Below are 20,719 nucleotides of genomic sequence, written 5' to 3'. Positions count from 1 at the left end.
TTTCAACTATAAGTGTCCCAACAACTAGGGCCACGGTTGGCTAGGCTACCCTGCTGTCATTCAGAATCGGGGGAGAATTCGTTCTAGTTGGAACACTGAAGTTATAAGGCATAATTTGGGTGTACCTATCTTTCTCTCTCTTTCTCTCAGATGGGACACATGTACCTTGGAGGCATGTGCACACATGCATAAACACTGCCATTTGATTTCCACTTCTCGCCACATGGTCCGCGGGTACCCTGGCGTGATCCCTCTGTCCATTTGGCCATGGCGGTGGTCTACGTACGTATCTATCTCTCTCTCTCTCTCTCTCTCTCTCTCTCTCTCTCTCTCTCTCTCTCTCTCTCTCTCTCTCTCTTTCTCTCTTTCTCTCTCTGCCTATTTCTTTATCTTTGGTTCAGCTCGCTGGTCTCTCAGGTGAGTAAGTGTGTGACGTCCATGGCTTCTCTCTTGGCATTCACCGCGTGCCTTAATTGTATTGAAATTAAATCAAGGTCCACTGTGAACACAAAGAGCTCAAACCCAAGTTCCAACCTTCTCCTCTTCTCCTTTTCGTCCTGTCTTCCTAGGCTACGTCCCTATCGCTTACTATCCCTTTCTCTCAGTTGGTCTTTTTGCTTTACATTCGCTCTTCTTTTCACCCCTCTTCTCTTCTCAGTCCTGCGTAGAGTCTTGTCTGCATGTAGATGCCTGCATGTAGAGTCTTGCACCCCCTGTAGAGTCTTCCACCCCCTGTAGAGTCTTCCACCCCCTGTAGTCTTCCACCCCCTGTAGAGTCTTGCACCCCCTGTACGTGCCCGACTGTGCTTGACCTAGAGCTTCTAGTCCGTCCTCTCTGTTTTAGTCCATCAACTCTCATCCCGCTCTCCTCTCTTCCTCACCTGTCCTTTCTCTTCCTCTTGGCTCTGGTGCTGTTATGCGACGTCCTTTTTGCAAGTCGGAAGCGCCTCACAAGATAATCCCACGCACACACACATACATGCAGCCCCTTGGAACACGGAAGAAACATGGACTCGCTACTATACACACACACACACACACACACACACACACACACACACACACACACACACACACACACACACACACACACACACACACACACACACACACATGCAGAGATACAACGTCTATATGTATGCCTATGCTGCTGCCTGCAACATATGTGGTGAGTGTGTTGGTGGGTGTATGCATATGTGTATGTATGTGAAGAAGCAATTCCTACAACACCCGTACAGAAAAAACATCCAGTCACAGTCAAAGAAACATTCATATGGAATTACAAATACTATTTTGTGCATGCTACTGCTACAGTAAATCATGCACCAGAGAGAGAGAGAAATGTACCTTTTTTTGTATCATACAGCTAGAGAGCAGCCCTGGTACCTGCTTGCTAGTTCATTCCTGCAGTCAGACCTTGCTCGTAGTAGCAAAACAAAGGATGACAACACACACTGTCTATGAAATGGCTAGACAGAGATGCTAAGCTATAAGCTATATCCATTCTCCTTAGCGATAGGATTGTAGCCTGTGGTTCATGTAAAGGTGTTCGTACGCTGTTAGACCCACACCAAGCATTTCTCTATCACAGTTAGTTACAGCTGTGTGGCTCTCTCTCTCCATCCTATTCCCTCCCTCCCTCCCTCTCATCTCTCTCTCCCTCGCTCTCCCTCGCTCTCTCTCTGTCTCTCTCTCCTTGCGCAAGCATGTATAGCTCTTAAAGACATGTACAGAAAGAAAAACCGCAAAAGTGAAACGCCAAGATACTTTAAAGCGCCATACTCAATGAAATGACTACACAGACGCAAATAAATAAATAAATGAGTAAATACACGTGATATCAAACCAAAATGAGAATGGTGCGAATACGCCAAGACTCTCATACATCCATATCTGCAGAGGCACTTAGTGATAATATACAATTCCTTTTTCTTTAAATCTTGACCAGTGTACTCGATTCCCTTGAGTTTAGATTGAATATTAGACACAAGAAGAACACTGCCGCTTCAGATAATATCCTAATGGAGAAAAAATGGTCAGCGAGCAGAGTATTTCCTCCATGTCCTTGGGTCCTTCGATTGTGGCGCATCTCCGTCCTGTGAAGCACCATCTGGGGCGGGAGTAGAGGGGTGCACGGGGTGGGGTAGGGGTGCAGGGTGCTGCTGGAGGGGGTCTGAGGGGATGGGATGCAGGCAGGTGTCACGCATACAGTCAGGGTTAGAAGGGAAAGGGTAGGAAAGGGGACGATGGGGAGATTTCAGTCGTTACCCCCCTAAAAACACAAAAATCCTCCCCAATTCTCCCCGCCAAAAAAATCCATTTGGTTTCTGCTCGCAAGACAAACCAAGAGAAAAAATGCCCAAAATATAAAATATACATATATATACATATATAAACCCAGAGAAAGGTATATATGTATAAGGATCCAAGGGAAGAGGAGGGAAACAGAGGTACAGGCGACTCGCTCACACACACACACACAACACACACACACTGCACGCAGCCTAGGCATGGGGCTTCAATTTATGCTCTCTGTTTCGACACCACCCCCACCCTCACTCCACACACACACGCACACAGTCCCGCCCCTATCTGCCCCTGTCCCTGTCCCGTCCGGGTTGGGATGCGTGGCCCAGCTGATCTGTGCTGAGGGATTAGCCAACGGGGCCAGCTGGCAGGGATTACACAGGCACGGGTGGGGGGGGAGGGGTCTGGGGTAGGCCCTAATGCTATGCTAAAGCTGGGGGGGGAGAGACCCTCTCTTTCCTGGACACACACACTCCGAGCCCCAGTGATTATTAAAGGCGGGGGCGACAGGGGGGCGCACCTAATGTTGTTAAATGTATGTAAATGTTGCAGAGGGGAGTGTGTGTGTGTGTGTGTGTGGTGGGGACGGGACGGGGGACGGGGGACGGGGGACGGGGGACGGGGACGTCTGACAATGCAAGGGGATGACCTCTGAACCCTTGCTCGCTCCATCATCCACGCCGATCAGCTGATCACGGGAAACAGGCAGCCGGCTGCAGGCTGGCAGGGAGGGTGAGAGGTGGGGCAGGCAGCTCCCCGATCTGCTTGGGCACCACCACCTCCCTTCCCCCCCACTCATTCCCTCTCTCCATCCCTCCCTTCCCCCCTCACTCATTCCCTCTCTCCATCCCTCCCTTCCCCCCTCACTCATTCCCTCTCTCCATCATCCCTTCCCCCTCACTCATTCCCTCTCTCCATCCCTCCCTTCCCCCCTCACTCATTCCCTCTCTCCATCCCTCCCTTCCCCCCTCACTCATTCCCTCTCTCCATCCCTCCCTTCCCCCCTCACTCATTCCCTCTCTCCATCATCCCTCCCTTCCCCCCTCACTCATTCCCTCTCTCCATCCCTCCCTTCCCCCTCACTCATTTCCTCTCTCCATCCCTCCCTCTCAGCTATTTGCTCCTTGCTCTGTTCATCCTAATACATCAGTTACTAGCACATAGTTTTGGACCGTGCTAAACCGTAGCTCGAAAATAGTGGCCTAGGTTCACCATTTACGGATCCACTGTCATGTAGTATTTTGTCAATCCTAAATATCCATATTAGCGATGGGCATTTCCATGTAAAAAAGCCCCATGACCACCACCATGTGAAGTTCATAGGAGCACATCAAATTGGGTGTTAAATGAAAGCTAAGAGTCTATATCTCTGAGAAATGAAGGCATCGATACATTTTTCAACCATTTTCCATCCAAAATATTAGGAATAAGCAAAGGCTTTCATATCTGGTCAAACAGATGGAAAAGGTGTCTTAGAAAACATCTAACAGAAAAAGTCTTAAAAGGTATTAGAAGTACACCAAAACACAATCATGTTGAAGTAAAGACCCCTGCCAACTAATATCAACAGTTATATTTCGTTTTGCAGAAATTATTTGCCTTCTGTAATTTTAAGAACTATTGCCTAGTGTCTTGTCATTCTGTTACCAAAACCCCACGTATCTTTAAGATATTTTCACATTTCTATCCCTCATGAGGAGGGAAGATAATGGAAGTTCACAGAAGTAACAAGTAAAGGTGGACCTACCAATTAGGTATAGTGTTATTACTGATAGATATTTGGTTTATGATTTATTAAGTGGTTAAAACATGTAAATCTAATACCAGAATTACTACACAATTGTGTAGTACACTATCTATGAGGGGTACAGATTTGGTCCAGTCTGAACCAACCAAATTGTGTCTTTTTTTGGGGCGTTAGAATGATAGCCAGTGTGTAGAATAATACTCAAACATGCAAAGGAGGATATTCAATTTTTCTACCTTTGTGTACCTATTCAGGATACATCACAATGAAGAGAATGACATTCATAATTATGCATTTTTGTATAATACAGATCAGGGACCCATGATGTCATTCTGTTACCATCATTCTGTTACCGGTTGTTAATCCACTTCACTTAGTGTAGTTCAATATCCAAAAGAGATCTTTTTCAAACTCAAGGTGTCACATCATAGCTGACACGTTTCTGCAGACATCTTTGAATCTTATTTCAGAGTAGATATTTCACAGAGTTTTTGGAAAATGTGGTCACATAAAGAACTGAGGGACATTTTATCATCATTTTTTTACCAAACTTTACATTTGCACTGTTCTTCGAATAAATGTTTTTGGGAAAAATCTTATGTGGAAATTGTTAAAAGTTCTCCATAGAGTTGTATGGTTTGTTTAACTTTGAAATCAACGTTTTTTGTTGGGCATACTTTTAAAGTGAAACATCTCTTTATCATTGTGTTACCGTGGAATTGGTCCAATGTAATTGTGTTATAACTCTATATATTTTCATAATTGGTCGGGGGGACTTGTTTTTAGTATGAAACCTTATTGTTCATTAATTTCCCCCAAAAAACAGACCAGGCTGAGAATATGCCTAAAAGGTATCGTATTTTGTATCAGACAGGCAATGCAGCACATTTGAATAAATTATATAAATTTTTGTGCCAAACACCAATGCACTGATGAACAAGGCCTTCTTGACATTTTCCCTTTTTAATTTTTTTTTATTTCACCTTTATTTAACCAGGTAGGCCAGTTGAGAACAAGTTCTCATTTACAACTGCGACCTGGCCAAGATAAAGCAAAGCAGTGCGACACAAACAACAACACAGAGTTACACATGGGATAAACAAATGTACAGTCAATAACACAATAGAAAAATCTATGTACAGTGTGTGCAAATGTAGTAAGATTTTCCTGTCCTTAGAAATTATATATTGCAGCGGTGCATATCCAGCAACAGCTGCTTGTTTACTTCATTTGCTGGATTATAATAAATAATCCCTGTTAGGGAGCATTTTTCCTTTGCCAAGATAAACCTGACAGGTGTGGCATATCAAGAAGCTGATTAAACAGCATGATCATTACACAGGTGCACCTTGTGCTGGGGACAATACAAAACGTGCAGTTTTGTCACACAACACAATGCCACAGATGTCTCAGGTTTTGAGGGAGCGTGCAATTGACATGCTGACTGCAGGAATGTCCAACAGAGCTGTTGCCAGAGAATTGAATGTTCATTTCTCTACCATAAGCTCTACCAATGTCGTTTTAGAGAATTTGGCAGTACGTCCAACCGGCCTCACAATCGCAGACGACTTGTAACCACGCCAGCCCAGGACCTCCACATCCGGCTTCTTAACCTGCAGGATCGTCTGGGGGGGTGGGGGGAGCCGGTGCTGAGGAGTATTTACATCTGTAATAAAGTCATTTTGTGGGGAAAAACTTCTGATTTGCTGGGCCTGGCTCCCCAATGGGTGGGCCTGGCTGCCAAGTGAGTGGGCCTATTCCCTTCAAGGCCCACCCATGTATGCACCCTTGCCTAGTCATGTAAAATCCATAGATTAGGGCCAAATTAACTTATTTCAATTGACTGATTTCCTTATATGAACTATAACTCAGTAAAATCTTTGAAATTGTTGCATGTTAATTAGATTTGTAAAGCACCTTTTAGCTAGCGACTGGAACGAGCTGCAACAAACACTCAAACTGGACAGTTTTATCTCAATCTCTTCATTCAAAGACTCAATCATGGACACTCTTACTGACAGTTGTGGCTGCTTTGTGTGATATACACTACCAGTCAAAAGTTTTAGAACACCTACTCATTCGAGGGTTTTTCTTTATCTTTACTATTTTCTACATTGTGGAATAATAGTGAAGACATCGAAACTATGAAATAACACATATGGAATCATGTAGTAACCAAACAAGTGTTAATAAACACTTTTATATTTGAGATTCTTCAAATAGCCACCCTTTGACTATTTGAACAATTGATTTTGATTTCTGCATGTAGACACATGCACATGCAAACAGAACAAACATCCACAATTCCTTCCACATGTAATGAACAGTTGATGTGTGAAGGTGGTGGTGATGGAAAAGGCAGTGTTTGTTTGGTCATTGGTAGTGTGATGTGTTCGAAGGAGATGTCGACCCTGTGGCGGCTAAACGGCATGCTTTTTTGCCCCGTAGCAATTTGAGACACATTTCCCCCACAGCCTTTGATCTACATTTTTTGTCAAGGAGAAAATCTCTCTCTCCTTATCACGCTGAATTGCGTGTATTTCGATTAAATGGAATGACTTCTAATTTGTGCCGTTGAAAATATCGCATCGCCCCTAAAGAGAGCCTGTAACTGTTCGGTAGATATTAAAGCAAATTCATATGCTTCTTCAGCCACCACCATTTTGTTTTATTCTATGTCATTTTGTGAGAAGCTGTATTCTATGTTTCTCCTCAGGCTGTCACCGGGGGTCAAATCTTTAGGATACGGAGATATAAGGTACAGAAAGCTCACTACTGTTTTCACTCTCTCAATCACTCTCCATTTTACTCGTATTCTCACACACACACACACACACACACACACACACACACACACACACACACACACACACACACACACACACACACACACACACACACACACACACACACACACACACACACACACACACACACACACACACACACACACACACACACACACACACACACAGAGAGAGATTGCACACTTATACATGTGTGCAGAAACACGAACACATAAACATACATCGAGAGCATCCTGTCGGGCTGTATCACCGCCTGGTACGGCAACTGCTCCGCACACAACCGTAAGGCTCTCCAGAGGGTAGTGAGGTCTGCAGAACGCACCACCGGGGGCAAACTACCTGCCCTCCAGGACACCTACACCACCCGATGTCACAGGAAGGACATAAAGATCATCAAGGACAACAACCACCCAAGCCACTGCCTGTTCACCCCGCTATCATCCAGAAGGCGAGGTCAGTACAGGTGCATCAAAGCAGGGACCGAGAGACTGAAAAACAGCTTCTATCTCAAGGCCATCAGACTGTTAAACAGCCACCACTAACATTTAGCGGCCGCTGCCAACATACTGACTCAACTCCAGCCACTTTAAAAATGGGAATTGATGGAAATTATGTAAAAATGTACCACTAGCCACTTTAAACAATGCCACTTAATATAATGTTTACATACCCTACATTACCCATCTCATATGTATATACTGTACTCTATATCATCTACTGCATCTTGCCATCTTTATGTAATACATGTACCACTAGCCACTTTAAACTATGCCACTTTATGTTTACATACCCTACAGTACTCATCTCATATGTATATACCGTACTCTATACCATCTACTGCATCTTGCCATGCCGTTCTGTACCACCACTCATTCATATATCTTTATGTACATATTCTTTATCCCTTTACACTTGTGTGTGTGTATAAGGTAGTAGTTGTGGAATTGTTAGGTTAGATTACTTGTTGGTTATTACTGCATTGTCGGAACTAGAAGCACAAGCATTTCGCTACACTCGCATTAACATCTGCTAACCATGTGTATGTGACTAATAAAATTTGATTTGATTTGATTTGATTTGATACGCTACACATTGCACACACACACCGGTATCAAGAAAGATTATTGTAAAATCTAAAGGAGATTCTGAGCGGCCTTGCAGTCAGACGGCGTCAGGTTTTAATGGTGAACGTATCAAGTCACTCATGGAATAGCTGCGAAGCATAGGGAACGTTGAGGACTTTTCACATGAACAACACTGTAATGTTGCCTCGAGGTTTGGAGTGGGCTGATAGGGAAAGCATGTGTTTGTTTGGAAGTTATTAAGAAGGGGACTGAGCATTGGATTATTTGATGTCCAAGCTCAAATGTGTTGGTTTTTGTAGAGCGTTTTAGCCATATTTTTATTCCATTTTATGAAGAGTGTAAATATGTGCATTCTCTAATTTATGTGTGTGAATGCATGTCAGCGAGAGGTGTATGTTTACAAAGGACTTTGTTGGGTAAATACTTTGTGTGTGTGTGTGTGTGTGTGTGCGCGTGTGTGTCTGACTTACATAACGTGGCCTACATAATGTGGCCTACACACGTGTGTGTGTCTGTGTGTATACGTGTGTATACGTGTGCACGTGTACATGCTTGCGTACGTGTGTGTGTGTGTGTGTGTGTGTGTGTGTGTGTGTGTGTGTGTGTGTGTGTGTGTGTGTGTGTGTGTGTGTGTGTGTGTGTGTGTGTGTGTGTGTGTGTGTGTGTGTGTGTGTGTGTGTGTGTGTGTGTGTGTGTGTGTGTGTGTTACATAGAGGAGGAGGAGATGATTTGGTATTTTTCTCTTTCACATCTCCCTGCTATCACATCCTCCATTTTAACTGGTGTGCAGCAGAGTTTCTCTCCACCATGGTTTGGTAATCTGATGGAGAGATTATAGGCAGCATTTGGGCCGGATTATGATCTCATTACAAACGACTGGTGCTTCTCCAGCCCCTGTTATACGTGTTAATGTGGCATTACACAGATTTCAGTCTATTTTTGTCAGCCATTTTGTAAGTAATCGACTACTCGTAGGAAGAACAGATTTGATTGAATTAATCTCATGAGTCGCATGTTTTTTTTTGTGGGCAGCTGCTGGCATAGCTAGGCACCTGTCTGTGTTCTATTCCAAAACAATTATTTTGTAAGCGCCCTTTTCATTTAGTTGAATATATTTATAATACTGTATGTGGCTCTTTTTATTTCTTTTTTGTTTCTTCATCTTGACATGGCAACTGTTTTTTGTGAAATCCTCTAGTATTTTAGGAAATATGTCGGCTCTAACTCGTTAAGGAAATGAATGCATGTCTAAAATGTAGAAATATTAGCATTAAGGATAATACACTTTTTGATTAAGAAAAATGCCCATGGTTATATATAAAGATGTTATGTAAAGCTAAACCATTATTGTATGATTGCATCCTTTCAGCAAATAGGTCTATAGTTTAATATTACATGTTGATTTTGCGACAGATTTGACATTAATCTACAGTGCCTTCAGAAAGTATTCATACCCCTTGACTTATTCCACATTTTGTTGTGTTACAGCCTAAATTCAAAATGTATTCAATCAACAAAAAAATCTCACCCATCGACACACAATACCCCATAAAGTGAAAACATGTTTTTAGACATTTTTGCAGATTTATTGAAAATTAAATACTGATATATCTAATTTATGTAAGTATTCACACCCCTGAGTCAATACTGTGTAGAGTCACCTTTGGTGGCGATTACAGCTTTGAGTCGTCTTGGGTATGTCTGTATCAGCTTTGCACATCTGGATTTCTCTATTTTCTCCCATTCTTCCTTGCAGTTTTTCTCAAACTCTGTTAAGTTAGACGGGGAGTGGCGGTGGACAGCAATCTTCAAGTCTTAACACAGATTTTCAATGAGATTCAAGTCTGGGCTTTGGCTGGACTTTCACATTCTTGTTCTGAAGCCATTCCAGCATTGTTTAGCTGTATGCTTGGGGCCATTGTCTTGTTGGGATGTAAATCTTTACCCCAGTTTAAGGACATTTGCACTCTAAAGCAGGTTCTCATCAAGGATTTGCCTGTATTTGGCTTCAGTCATTGTTCCCTCTATCCTTACCAGTCTCTCAGTCCCTGCCTCTGAAAATAATTCCCATAGCATGATGCTGCCACCACCATGCTTTACGGTAGGGATGGTGTTAGACGGGTGATGAGCTGTGCCTGGTTTTCTCCAGACATAGTGCTTTGCATTCAGGCCAAAGAGTAACATTTTTGTAACATCAGACCACATAATCATTTGCCTTATGCTTTCAGAGTCTTTCAGGTGCCTTTTTGCGAACTCCAGGAGTGCTGTCATGTTCCTTTTTCTCAGGATTGGCTTTCGTCTGGCCACTCTCCCATAAATACAATATTGGTGAAGTGCTGTAGTGACTGTTGTCCTTCTGGCAAGTTCTCCCATCTCAGTCAAGGAACTCAGTTCTTTCAGAGTGGTCATTGGGTCCTTGGTCACCTCCCTGACCAAGGTTCTTCTTGCTCGGTTGCTCAGTTTGGTCGGACGGCCAGCACCAGGCAGAGTCTGGGTAGTTCAATATTTTTTCAATTTCCCAATGATGGAGACCACTGTGCTCTTGGACACTTCCCCAGATATATGCCTCATCACAATTCTATCTCAGAGATCTACGGACAGTTCCTTGCACTTCATTATATAGTTTCTGCTCTGACATGCACTGTCAACTAGGGTATCTTATATAGACAGGCGTGTTTCTTTCTAAATCCTGTCCAAACAATTGAATTGACCACAGGTGGACTCCGATCAAGTTGTAGTGACATCTCAAGTATGATCAAAGGGAATTGGATCAACCTGAGCTCAATTTGGAGTGTCATAGCAAAGGGGTGTGAATACTTTTGTAAATGAGATATTTATGTCTTTCTCTTAGAGACTAACCCAGAAAGACTCACAGCTGTAATCGCTGCCAAATGTGCTTCTACAAAGTATTGACTCAGGGGTGTGAGATATTTCTTTATTTCATTTTCAGTAAATTTGCAAACATTTCTAACAACATGTTTTCACTTTGTCATTACGGGATATTGTGTTTATATTGGATGAGAAAATACATTTTGAATTCAGGCTGTAACACAACAAAACGTGGAAGAAGTCAAGGGGTGTGGATACCTTCTGCAGGCTCTGTATTAGCTGTAGTATTGTGCCAATCCACTGCAGTTCATGTGGCTTGTGCTGTACAAATATTCACATGAATACATTCTCAACTCATCCTAGATACTATTCCTTATGCTCTCCTGCATGAAAAACTTCGCTTTTTGATATTCATCTTTCAGTTTAACAACAGGCCAGCAAATTATGTATTTATATCCATAAAGCAATTTCAAATGATGTCATCAAGGTTTGTAGTTGTACTGATTGCAGAGGATTCTGCACTACACATCTCTGAGCCTATATGGCAATGCAAATACAGCAGCTTGATCGGCATCACTAACGCATTGTCAGACGCTGTGCACTGTCCCCTTGCCCAGATAAGCTCAACTAACTGTATCTGACTGGAGAGTACAATGGGAATGGCCTTGCATTATACGCTATGTCACATTCTGCTATGATGTCGGATACAGATGGATGTGTAGGTGGATAGGACGACATTTTAAAGCGTGTGGGTTTGTGAGTGTGTGCAGAATGTAAATGTGTGCGTGTGTGCGTATGTATGAATAAAGCATGTGTGAAGTGTGTGTGAACTGTATGTGTGTGTGTGTGTGTGTTTGAAGTGAGCGGTACGGTAGGAGGGGGGAGGTGAGAGTAGCCGTGTTCCTCTATCTGGCACACGCCATAGAGCAGCTCGGCAAAATGGCTGATGGCAGCATGTGGTATTGTGTCTACTGGAGCACGAACACGCGTGTGCACCGCCTACTCATGGTGAGCTCTGTTTGCACACACACGCACAGCTCCTCGTAAACACACACACACGCACATGCACACGCACACACACACACATACACACACACACACACACACAATGACATACATACACATAGTGTTGAAGATTTCACTGATTTAAACAAGCACACTAGAACGGGAGACGTATCTCTATTGTATTTTTAACTACAGAGCTAAGCAGCCTCAATCTGTATCAAATAGTGGGAAATAGCTATGCCTTTTTAGTTTTGATATAGTGTGTGCGTGTGTGTGCATATGTTAATGTGTGTATGTGCGTGTGTGTGTGTGTGTGTGTGTGCGCACACTCATTTCAATTCCAGTGCGTGATAGAGCCGTTCATTGTGGACAGATCGATGACCTTGACTCTCAGTGGGTTCGACACTGATGTGCTCCAATGACCAGAATATCAGCTTCAGTTTCATTAGCGAGAGCACTAGAGTTACAGACTGACCCAGTGGTGTGTGTGTGTGTGTGTGTGTGTGTGTGTGTGTGTGTGTGTGTGTGTGTGTGTGTGTGTGTGTGTGTGTGTGTGTGTGTGTGTGTGTGTGTGTGTGTGTGTGTGCGTGCGTGCGTGCGTGCGTGCGTGCGTGCGTGCGTGCGTGCGTGCGTGCGTGCGTGCGTGCGTGCGTGCGTGCGTGCGTGCGTGCGTGCGTGCGTGCATGTGTGTGTGTGTTCGCATTTATCAAATAGTAAATATTTTTTGAGGATAGTTTAATGTGCCACTTGGTGCTAAGTATCCTAAAATGGTTCATCTGGCTATTTGTCTACTGTATATTACCGTGTGAGGGTTTTACTCTTAAAGCTAGTCACTGTTAACATGGAAGAAAAAGATTAAGATACAATACAAACAACAGCTAGTAGAAATAGGCTACACTACTACCAGTCTGGAGCTGGTGATTATAGCATCCGCATCTGCTTATAGTGGTCTAAATGGTCTCCACACAGCTAGCTACATCTTACACAGCTTCTCCCCTGCATTAAGGGGAGAAAGACCTACCCTCCCCAATCACAACATAACACAACAGTCAGAGAGGATACTGGGGTCTCTTCAATAATGTAGGCCGTAGCAAAATGTTTCAAAATGGAAAACCTTTTGCTACGAGATCGAGAGTTTCTGTTCAGGTAGATCCCTCCTGGTTTTGTTCTGTTTGGTTTCGTTTGGTTCTTATTGAATACACCACTGATGTTGAGGGGGACAAACCGCTTGACTGACACATATCGCATCTCTGAGAGAGCTTCCCCAAACTTCTCTCTGCCTCTGCATCATTCTGCATTCAGCATGACCCAATTTCCCCCCCCTCTCTCTTCCATCCCCCTCTTTTTCTCAAATAAATCGCTTAGTGACCTACTTGTGATTTTGCACCATTTTCTAATCTTCACGTATTATTCAGTATTATTCTGCTGGACAATATCATACGGAATTACATTTGTGCCAATCTTTGATGTTATTATAAGGTTATTGATATTATCGGCACAAGTGTAATTACATAATATCAAAGAATCTGTGTAAAAAAAATTGACAAATGCACAGGATTTGATTATGTGTTGGGAAAAAAAACAAAAAAACATTATATTTAATAATTTAAATGTATTATCAGCTTTTTCAAAATGCTGAAATAACATTTTTGATTGTTTGTCTGGTCCTTTGTAGCTTAGTTGGTAGAGCCTGGCGCTTGTAAAGCCTAGGTAGTGGGTTTGTTTTCTCGGACCACCCATATGTAAAATGTACTGTATGCACACATGACTGTTAGTAGCTTTGGATAAAAGCGTCTGCTAAATGGCATATATTATCTAGAAATTGTTGTGCAATTACAGCTTACATTGTTATGCATAGGCAATACATTATACCGTTTCCATAAAACGGTATGTATAACATTTGTAATTACAATACATGGTTCATGGATGATGTCTTTTCTGAGTTAAACATAGAATAACGTCCCTACTACTAATAATAACAATATGTCATCGTGATTGGTGCGGATAAGGTAAATCAATTTTGCAGCCTAGTTAAGCAGAAAGAAGAGTGGTAATTTTTAATAATAAGCGCCGCTTAATTCGATGGCCCACATAACATTGATAACTCAGTTAGGTCTGCACCAGTTGGTATTGGAGATGTTGTTTTTAGTACTGTTCGTTTTTAAAAAGCCATAACATTAAAGCGCTGGGTATGCTGCCACTAGCTACCACCAACAGTGGTTTTCAAGTATGTTCGTGTGTTTTTAAATTATAGTAGGCCTATATTGTTCAAGAGTATGCTCTACTAGGCTAATTTTAGAGTGACATGGGGCTAAACCAAAACGAAAGCCTACTGTATATATCATTTATTAGCTACAGATATGAATGAATGTCACAGTGTGATAGGTGGCGGAGAAACCAGATTGTACAATATCTACCAGTCACACAGTGATGGTACAGTTTCACCCTGCGATTGTGTATTTTGGCATCTTGCAATGAAGGGGGATGTACCGCACAGTCATACGGTAGTAGGCCTGAAATCCCTGAATCCACTACTGGATATTGTGCAGAAGATGTGGTCATGTGAGCATGTACCATTACTATGCGCGTCATGCATGTGTGAATAATCATGCACTGAGAATGAGGCATATGCTGCAGTCTATAGCACAGGGCTGCATGTGTCTTTTACTGTTAGGATAAGTGTTTTCTCTCTGTGTGTGTGTGTGTGTGTGTGTGTGTGTGTGTGTGTGTGTGTGTGTGTGTGTGTGTGTGTGTGTGTGTGTGTGTGTGTGTGTGTGTGTGTGTGTGTGTGTGTGTGTGTGTGTGTGTATGTATGCATGTGTGTGTGATTGTACAGTGTGTGAGTTTGTGCACGTGTGTGTACGTTTGTACATGCTCGCGTGTGTGCAGGTTTGTGTGTGCGCAAATGTGTGTGTGTGTGCATGTGTGTGTGATAGATTGAGGCTCCTTCCACTATACCGTTTACCAGTCCTGAGGAGAGGAGAGGAGAAAAGCGGAGAGGGCACTGGGTACACGGCCGACCCTGATTGATTGGAATCAGACTCCACATGACGGCAAATAATTTTCATCCATTAAATATCTATCTCTCTCTGTCCATCCATACTCATCCCTGTCCTCCCTTGTCCTATCGCTCGCTCTGCTTTTTCCTCAAACTATTCCATATGTTTGTCATTTCCTTCTCAATAACGGTAGTTGCACAAACTATCTTGCTATACTGTATGAACATCTGAGCTGGTGGATTTGGAATGTCTTTGGTGTCAACTGCATTTGATTGGTACTGTTTTGCTGCACTGGTATGATGAGCCCAATCCATTAGTATTTTATGATACACTTTCATCTCCCTCTCTCTGTAGGGATTCCACTATAGAGATTCTCTCATTTTTTACTACGAGTGTTCAAGCTCAAGGGTATTTCTTCTTCTGCCCCTAAAGAATTGAACATAAAAACACTGGCCTACATCCTCTCCCTCTCTCTCTCTCTCTCTCACACTTTCTCTCTCTCTCTCTGTTTCTCTCTCGCTCTCTCTCACCCTGGCTTTCAACTCAATGCGGAGCTCTGCTTCAGGGTGAATTTGCAATTTATTTCCGAAGACAAAAATACCCAAAAAGGCCGATATAGTCTTTTGTAGCTCTCTCTCTCTCTCTCTTCTCCTCTTTTCTCCTCTCCACATCACTGTGCACTTCCTTCTTCTTACTCAGGCCTAGCAGGTTCCTCTGTCCCAGGGGTGATCGCACGGAGAGAGCATGGAAGGATGGATGGGTAATGGGCGCTGGGGGTTGGGCGGTTTGGGTGCAGGAGGAATTTCTAGACCATTGAAATTCCTTGGTATGTGTGGTCCATCGGAATTGTGTACACAAGCAGACATGCATGCACGCGTATGCACACACACACACACACACGCACGCACGCACACACATACACACACACACACACACACACACACACACACACACACACACACACACACACACACACACACACACACACACACACACACACACACACACACACACACACACACACACACACACACACACACACACACACACACACACACACACACACACACACACACACACACACACACATACACATACACTTGCTCATTCTGTGGTATTAAACCCACATGTAATTTAAGTTAGTGCAACATTTTACCACACAATCATCATAGTTTGTGCACAAAATCCCAAGGTCTGTGTGTATTTCATACAGATAAGAAATCCATCTAGTATTTGTTTCATGTCCTGTATGATTTCTACTAGAGCGAGTCAGCTGGACAGTGATTGGCTTGGCCTGAGAGGAAAAGTTGACCCTAACAGCAGGCTCAGAGTCTGTGTGAGGAGAGGGGAGTCACTAAAAAGGATTTCACCCAAAGCCTCTTTCCAAAGAGGAGGGAGGGATGGGGTTGAGGAGGGAGGGAAGGGATATTGGATGACACAAGGTCCAGATTAACCCTAATCCCAGTACTGGTGCTCCATGCAGGGTTTAGGTGAGGAAACCAGCCTGTAGGTTAAAACCAGGGCGGGGTATCTGGGGAGGGAGTTGCTAGGGAAGAAAGAGACGGGGGGGGGGGGGTCGGTGTGTGTGTGTATGGTGGGTGCGTGTGTGCTTCCATGTGTGTGTATATATGTGTGTGTCTGTGTCCATGTGTGTGTGTGTGTGTGTAGGCAGCAGGGTGAGGAGTGGTGACAGTGGCACATGCCTCTGGTGTCTGTGGGATTATGCACAGGGCGTAATCTGCCCTGTGTATGTAGGGCAAGAGTGGCTTAGCCGGGCCATTCTTAGCACGGGTCGATTGGGTTCGAGTTTGGGGAGGGCCAATGGGCTCTCCCCCTCTCTATAGATCCGGGCAGGCCCATAGTAACTTGCTATGCCCCATTGCCATTGTACACAAGTGCAGAGCACTCTTGCTTGCTTGCAATCCCTTACCATATACTCGGTTGATTGAGCGGTTGGCTAAACTTGCTGGATTGTAGGCTACTTGGTAGGGGATAGTGATCTTGATCCGCCATAGACTTCCCTCCCTCCCTTTCCCTGTCTCTCTAACTATCTCTCTCTCTCTCCTGGCTTAAATCAATGATGTAACAGGCAGCGAGATGTCACGCGGGTGTCACACCTACAAGGTGACCTTGTGCCACTACTGTACATTTCCTGTACCGACTGCTTCTGAATGTACTGACTTCTTGTAAGTGAGAGTTAAGACTACACATGAGCTGGACAGAGCCCAGAATTCACTCCTTTGTAGCTATTTTGTCATTCAAATAGCTTCCTGACTCTCTCACACTCTATCATAGGTCACTTCCTGTTTCTCGACTCTGTTAAACATTCCCTACTCAGATCAAACAATGTACTAGATAAGGCCTTCACCCCCCTGATCCATTTCACACATACTGTACGTCCTTGTGTTTGAATAGCCTCTCTCTAGTTCTCTCTCTCTCTCTCCCTCTCTCTCTCTATCATGTGGCTAGCCTAAAAACCTCTATGAAATTTGAAGATACAGTGTCATCAATTGGAATGAGCCATGATGACGTAAGGCCGTGTTCGATCTCATAATGTGACCTGGAAAAAAGCCTGGCCTTAAAGACATAAAATCAGTATGTCACCTGAGGTAATAAATAGGTCAAATTCTCATGTGTCATGGTAACTGATTATTTTTGATTGGATCAACTTTGCGTATTTTGCCAATCCTGTCTATGTCACCACGGCAGGACTCTCTGACAGGAAACGCTCTGTCAGAGAGTCACATGACATTATTAAGCACAGACATAATCAGTCCTGTTGTTTTGTTGGTGCCAACCGTGCCTCAGTCCCACCTGCCCAGGAAGAGGAGAGCTCTTGAGAAACAGCGAGCGAGGTGGTGTGATTGGTGAGTTATAATTTTAATGAAGGCCCTCAGCAGTGTGAGACTAGCAAAAGCAACAATTACGCCAAAGTGCCAAACAGTTTGCTGCTTTTTTCAAAGGCTAATTAAAATCAGTTGTGGAGTCAAGAGGCAAAGATTGAAGCATGGCAGTAATGGCCTATCTGTTTCTGACACACCTGGAGCCCAATCCATACTCCCTTTATAATGGCTAAAAATGGTGCACTATATAGGAAATAGGGTGTCATTTGGAATGCAGCCCTAGACTGACACATACTGTAGGTAGTCTCAGTAATAATCAAATGGGGAAGCATGCTCACAAAGTATCTGACACCAAACACACTAATTCACATGCCCCAAACCATGCACCGATGTACACACACATAACCCCAAACCTGGTTTTGACTCAATGAGACGCTAGTTTTTTTTACAATTTATATAAGCACCACTGCAATCAAACAGAATGGATGAGCCATTGAGTTCAGTGGGTTTGTTTATTCCAGGTCATTTGGTAATCTCTTTGATACTCAGCCCAGATCTCCATAACCACTTCTTCTGACTGACAACAGCTGCCGTGTTTTTTGTTTGTTTGTTGCTCTCATGGGACCTCATTTATCAAAGGTGCATGAGCACAAAAAAATACTTTAAACCTTGCGTGCGCCAGTATTACCCTAAAGGTTGGTATTTATCAATGTTGATCTTGCAGAGGAAATGTGTGTATATCCACCCAAATCTCAGACCATGCGTGGTTGAATATTGCGAGCAAATATTGTTATTTTGAGGGAAATGGAAATGTTTGATGCTCGGGAATTATAATAATGGTAGGCTAATAAAACATGAAAACATAGGCCTAGTGATAAAACAGGTGCATTTTCCATTGGTAAGGAGACCACAAAAGTAGCATGTGTTCCTTTGAGTTTTATTATATGGGCCTGAATCATAATCATATTTTCTGACATGACTGGTTTATTCCTGTTACACAACAAATATTAGGATACCACTTATCCATCACCCATTCAATAGTCATGCATGCTCAAAAGTAAATAGACCAGTAGCCTAGACAGTATGGGTAGGCTCCAGTATTGCTGTGAGATAGGAGTGTGGCATCAGAGCCTATTTCATCTACAGTAAGAGCCTATACCAAGACTGCAGATCGAAATACAAAACAGCTATTGACAAACAAAATATTGAACAACAATTATTACTTTGCATAGTGTGGGTTGTAGCATTTACTTTTAAATTGTTTGAATAGACAATCAATCACGCAGAATGTGCGGCCATTTTTCTGTTTTTTTTAAGTCACTTAAAAAGATTAAAACATTCTGCCCAAACTTCTACAGAAATGTGATCAACTTTGCTTATTTTAGAAACAGACATGGCCCAGTTCCAAAATGTCTAAATCATACAGGAAATTAAGGTGTTTTTGTTAGGTGAATGGAGGGCGTTTTCCAGGCAGGGTTTTAAGTGCTCGTTTATGAGCACACAAATGTAATATGGTTTGGATTTACCATGGCATTGTTGAATACTTGTTTCTGATTGGCTTGAAGGGCATTCTAGAGCTTGCATTATTTCCCTATAACGCATGGTATATTTGCACGGTAGAATTGAATCTATTGTTCATTCTTACACGTTCTATGTTTGAGCTGCTTTTGAAAGCAAAAAAACATTATTGGCATTGTTGAATTAGATTTTCATAATGGCAAGCTAGAAATGATGGTTTGGTTAGCTACACTAGCAAGTCTGTTTGTTTGGTTACCACGGTAACTACTCTGGTAAACTTGCTAGCTACTTCAGTGGACGTTGAACACATTTCTACCGGCAAATTAACACATTTGTAGCGGCAAATGTGTTAAATTATAGCCATGGTATAAAAAGGATAATCAACTTGGGGCTCTACTGTATGCGTTCTCTGGAAAATAATGCAACTCAGTGGAAGGTTAGTTCCACTCCTTGTCATTCATTATTTTCCATAGAATGCATAGCCCCTCCTTGATTATCCCTTACATGTTGCATACAACAGTGAGAAATCCCAATAATTTGTGGCACACACAAATCCTAGAATCTATACATACGCCAACATTTTGCATGAAATGCACGCACGGTTGATAAATAAGTGCCTGCTGACTCTAAAGGAAGTTACCATTGACATCACACACACACACACACAGTTACCCATACTGCATCATTAAAGAGATCAATAGTTTGCATCCACTGTAAACATCACCTTACTTACTCCCCATCCATGCAGATTTTGTGAGCATGATCAGATCAGAGGAACAATCAAATGTACTGCAAGCTAGCATTTCCTCTTGTGATAGAATACAAACCGCACATGGCCACATAGTCAACGGCTTTTATTCTCCATATACAGCCTATTACACTTGAACATGGCAACCATGACATACATTAAGCTAATCACACAACGACAACTAACCAAATCTCTCTGGAGTCAGGAAAAACATGGAACACATTCATCTTTTTTTGCAGAAGAAAAAGAGGACACGCACAGACACAAGAATGGGCTTAAAACACAAGGGCACAGCTATCTTCTGTGAATCCCTTTCCTACACAACACCCCTCCATTTTTGCCCTTCATTCCAAGTGCTCCAATCAGTCAGCATCAACAGGCTTGTGAATCTTTCACGTCTCTCACCGTCGCTTTTCCTTCTTGCTCTATTTTAGCCTGGGCTGCCTTCCACTCACTCTCCTGGCTTTAGGTAATTACCTCACATTTGCATCGCAAAGTCCCCCGAGCAGCCCTCAGATCCCCTCAGCTCCTCCGCAGGTGATTGAGCTTCAATATCTACCATCGCAGACAGAGAGAAAGAGAGAGAGAGTTATGGAGGGGGTGATGTGATGTTATTTGTGGATTACATAGCCTACCTATATGTTCCATATCCACCCTGACAGACAAAAAGAGAGAGAGGGGAGAGAGGGATTGCGGCAGTTATGGAGAGGGGTGATGTGATATTTTTGGAGGACATGAGGGATAGCCTTGCTACACGTTCTGTTCTTCCATGAGCAGTTTGATATATGTAAATCATATGTGATATGATTCGCTTACATAAGTAGGCTACAT

The 20,719-nt window shown here is 43.0% G+C and overlaps 1 long non-coding RNA gene across 1 annotated transcript in view; it reads right to left on the bottom strand.

Annotated features, from left to right (window-relative positions):
• Positions 1-18,538: 18,538 nt before the first annotated feature.
• The window catches only part of LOC139530554 (uncharacterized), a 56,746-nt gene continuing 54,565 nt past the window's right edge, over positions 18,539-20,719 (bottom strand). Inside the window, exon 4 of the long non-coding RNA XR_011666066.1 lies at positions 18,539-20,443. This is a non-coding gene — a long non-coding RNA (uncharacterized lncRNA). The remainder of the gene's footprint in view (positions 20,444-20,719) is intronic.

This window comes from Salvelinus alpinus, chromosome 9 (genome assembly GCF_045679555.1).
Source record: "Salvelinus alpinus chromosome 9, SLU_Salpinus.1, whole genome shotgun sequence".
Classification (NCBI taxonomy): domain Eukaryota; kingdom Metazoa; phylum Chordata; class Actinopteri; order Salmoniformes; family Salmonidae; genus Salvelinus; species Salvelinus alpinus.
Note: the sequence above shows the minus strand (reverse complement) of the source record. Positions and strands in the feature narration are given on the sequence as shown.